At 38.3% G+C, this 4,461-nt stretch overlaps 1 pseudogene; it reads right to left on the bottom strand.

Annotated features, from left to right (window-relative positions):
- Positions 1-3,100: 3,100 nt before the first annotated feature.
- LOC102927427 (vomeronasal type-1 receptor 4-like) lies at positions 3,101-4,030 on the bottom strand (annotated as a pseudogene).
- Positions 4,031-4,461: the final 431 nt, after the last annotated feature.

Raw genomic sequence — 4,461 nt, 5'->3', positions numbered from 1 at the left:
CTTAACCATAGAGGTCTGGAGGTCTGTACAGACAACAGGAAGTGACAGAGCTGTGTGAAGAGAGGAAGCACTAAGGTAGGGTGGAGAGAGGAGCTCACACTCTTTATGAGGAGGATTTCATAAGGGTAAGAACTAGTGGCTTGCTGCTATGAGACTCTAATCTTTCAGCCTCTCCCCCAATATGTGGCCTGAGTTTTTTTTTCATTATAAGACCTTTTCAGATTCCTTTTACACAGTCTTCCTACTTTCATGTCATCAGCAGCAGTGCACGCAGACCTTGCCAACGGGGTCAGCTCTGTCATGCTGCCCTGCCAAGTGCTGTAGCCTAGGATGGTTAGGACCAGTGTTCAGGCAGCGAGGGGTGGGTCCACCTCTGTGCAGCCCTATTCTCTTGACTTTTGGTCATAACAGGAACCACAGACATTAACATAGTCCATGGCTGCTGCAGGGCCATGGGCCCAGACCTGGCTCTTGGCTACAGCTTAGACCTAGACAGCACTAGAGTCCCAGGTGGCAAACATGCCACCCACTTCAGCCCATCCTCACTGTCTTCACTTCCTCAAATCTACCTATCCATAGGACATAAACAATTCTTTCTATCTTCCATACCCCATCGTATATTTCCTCACCATAAAATACTCTATCTACTCAGGACCTTGTAGTACCCCCAGATCAGAATGTGGGTCATTGTCTCCTGCAGAGTTTTATTGGTCCTAGGCAGGTTCCTGCTTTCTCCTCTGAACCTGAGACAGAGAATCCTGAAGCATAATATAGATCTTTTGTAGAATCTTTTTTTTTAATTCAGTGCTTAAAAGAGAAAAACAAAGATTTTTCTGGCATCTAATAACAAAATTATGTGATTTTTGTCTTTGAGCCCATCTATGTGATGCATTACATTTACTGATGAATATATGTGAAAATATCCTTGAATCTTTGGAAAGATTGAGATGTTGTTTCATTTTTAAACTAAAAAAAAACTTCCTTGCACTAAACTAAAGAAAATATTGAGCATGAAAGAGCTGCAATGTAAGAGCCTATCAGAAGAACACTTGCCAAGGAGTCCCAGTTAATATACATTTAGCTGAACGTGGATAGAAGGTATAATAGCCATGTTGCAGCCATAGATCTTTGCTTAAGGCTTTATATTGTCACTAGAAATTATATTACTATGTCCCTATGCACCAGAATAAAAAAGAAAAGAAAAAATTACAGAATAGAGTTGAAAATTAATTATTTTTATGTCCTTGGTCATAACTCATGGATCCATTGACCTGCCCATCTGTAATACTACCTTTATTAGTTTCTTTTCTGAATGGTATCCAGAAGTTACATTTACATCCATTTGCATATATACATATAGACATTATAGGATAGTGTCTTACTTGGGGTTTCTATTGCTTCGACAAAACACCATGACCAAAAAACAAGTTGGAGAGGAAAGGGTTTATTTGGCTTATGCTTCAGCATTCCTGTTAATCACTGAAGGAAGTCCTTATCATTTACTTAAAAAATATAATATGACATTCAAATGTAACTTTTATATTGCCTGGTGGTTTCTGTTGAATATAGATAGCTGTAAGAACAAAGGTAAAGGGAAGCCAACAATAGAAAATAGATAGAGAAGCATTGATGAACCCAGAGATCAAATGAGAAATAAGTTACCATCCGAATATGTTCCTTTAGTAAGACCTAATAAGACCCTGAGATAAAAATTAGCCCCCAAACCTCGATACTCTGTATCATTCTCTCTACAACCCTGGAACAGCCTAGAAGCTGGTCTTTCAGACAGCAATAGGACAGGAAGTAAACAGCACAGTATCCCAGAGACAAGCTAATGGAGAATCCATGGAAGGCATCTGCTTACTGACTTGCTTCCCATGGCTTCCTCATCCCATATTCTTAATAGAATCCAAGCCCAACAGTCAAGGGATTGCACCAGCCACCATGGGCTGGGCCCTCCCCAATTGATCACTAAATGAGAAAAATGCCTTCTAGCTCGATGTCATTGAGGCATTTCCTCAATTGAGGGTCCTTCCACTGATGATTCTAGCTTCTATAATTTTGAGACCCTAACCTAGCCATTTAGATAAGATCAGCTTATAAAGGGGAACACAATTTATTTTCTTTCTGAGTTTGGGTGACTGGCTTACTATTATCCATATAAATCCAACAATTTTCCTACATATCATGACATTGAATTATTTACTGTCATCAAATAATAGTTCATTTTACATATGGTTACCAATTTAAGTACCAATTTATCAGCTTATGCATATGTAGATGCCTCCAAATTCCTTTTCTATAGTAAATGGAGCAGCAGTGAACTTGGATGGAAAATATCTCTATGGAATGATATGGAGTTCTCTGGGTATATGCACAGTTGTTCCACTTTTAATTTTTTTTGAAACAATAAAACTAGTTAACATAAAGATTTTATTTATGGCTTCCAAATGTGTTTTGATGAAACACAAAGCATTATCATGATGCTAAAGCAGATAAAGACACAATAATAACAAAGAAAATTCATAGGTCACTGTCACTGATGATACAAAAGTTCTCAATAAAACAGTAGCTAATCAGTTTCAAGATCATATCAAATCCATCATTCAATTTGAATTGATTTCTAAAGAAGGTGAAATATATTAATATAATTGTTTGGTACTGGTAAAGGCTAAAGCAGTACTGATGGGACCAGGTCCCCTTGAAGTTCAAGTTCATTGCCAGCTATGGATTCAGTTTTCCTTGCTATTTGAATGTGGTACGCAATGGTGTCTGTGACTTCATCAAGCACTCATGATGCCCTGACAGGAGAAAAGCAACAAGAAGGGCAGATTTGTTGATAACAGTTTTTGCTGGCTCCTTCAAACAAGAGATAGACAGTGGGAAGACTCTCCCAGCTGCAAGTTCAAGAATGTGATGGATCTCAGCTCATCCAGTCTGCTGATTCAAGCAGATGAAAAAACTCCCATACTCATTTTGGTTAATGTTAGAAACACTAGGTGCTACCTTCTTAAATTTCTGAATTGAATTTTTGAGTGTGATGGGTGAGTAAACAACAAGATATGAAGCAAAGCATATAATGTGAATACTTAAAATAAGATTAAGAAGTTTTATTCCTCCTCCAGACCAAACTGAATCTGGACAGAATGGAATAATGATTCATAAGAACAAAGGGTCCAAAAGATGGAAAACATAGAGAAGTGAAGCGGGTGATGTACACAAGCCACTGATTTTGATTATGCAAAAAAGCAATGCAGCCTTTTAAGATGGAGGAGAGGGTATAAAAAACCAGAAAGGTAGCTACCAATGCCAGGATGTTCTGGGTGGCTCTGGACTCAAGGGAGGTTCTGCTAGAACCAGTAGTGCTGCGGATGTGTTGGACATTTTGCTTGTGTCTGTACACAATGACAATCATGGAGCTGCTGGACCAGGTGATCATCACGGAAAAGAAGATTTCAGGACACAAAAGCAATGCTACATAGAGTGAGCCACTGATTTCATCACTCCCTACAATTGAACAGTATCCAAAATCTCATTTTCTTGTCACATTTTTGCTATTCCTTTCAGTAAAGGGGTACACAAAGAAAATGAAATTTATCAACATGTACAAGACCCAGAGAAGGTCAATAGAGCAGCCAATGTACTTTGTAGCTTTGAATTTATGGTCTTTACAACAGAATCCCCTTGGATTGATGGTGATGGCTTGGAAGACACTAAGGAGGCAAATGCTGCCAATGGACACACTTCGCCCAAATCTTTGCATGTACAACAGGAGCTGGCATCCTAAATTATTCACAAATTGCTTCAATCCCCAAATCGCCATTGTGTGGGGCACTCCTGCAGAGAGAATGACCAAGGCATTGGATGCCATTAGGTGCATGAGAATCAAATCTGTGGGCTTTAGTTTGCATTCTCTGTAGTAAAGGAATAGATAGTAGAACATAAGAGAGAGATTTCCCAGAATTCCAGTTGTAGTTTGTGATAAGAAAATGATTCCAATTGCCAGATTACATAAATTCATTTTGTCATTCAGCAAAATTTCCTTTTGAATATGGCTCTGCTGTTTTTCAGTCTATTGATAAAGACAATTATTTGCAGTTTAGATTGGTAAAAGAAGCCTTTAATTCATGCACCAACTCAGAGACTGAAGCAGAGAGTCTTTTAATCTCAGGAGATAAACATCAGCCCTGACCACTTAAATAGACCTCATCCCAAGATTTTGACAGGAGTAGTTACTTCCTATGTATGTTACTGTGAGATTGCTCAATAACTTAGAATGTAAAATTGATGAAATGAGATCCATTAAGTTTGAGAGAAAATGGTCGTGCAGGACAACATGGTGTTGGCCTGTGAGAAAAAACAAAAAGTGACAACCCATACAAACATGATGTAAAACTTCTAAAATATATTGATTTGCTAGTTATGGTGTGAAAGAAATAAACTTTAATAATGACCACAAAT

This window comes from Peromyscus maniculatus, chromosome 1 (genome assembly GCF_049852395.1).
Source record: "Peromyscus maniculatus bairdii isolate BWxNUB_F1_BW_parent chromosome 1, HU_Pman_BW_mat_3.1, whole genome shotgun sequence".
In the NCBI taxonomy this organism is placed as follows: Eukaryota; Metazoa; Chordata; class Mammalia; order Rodentia; family Cricetidae; genus Peromyscus; species Peromyscus maniculatus.
This window is presented reverse-complemented; position numbering and strand designations above follow the sequence as displayed.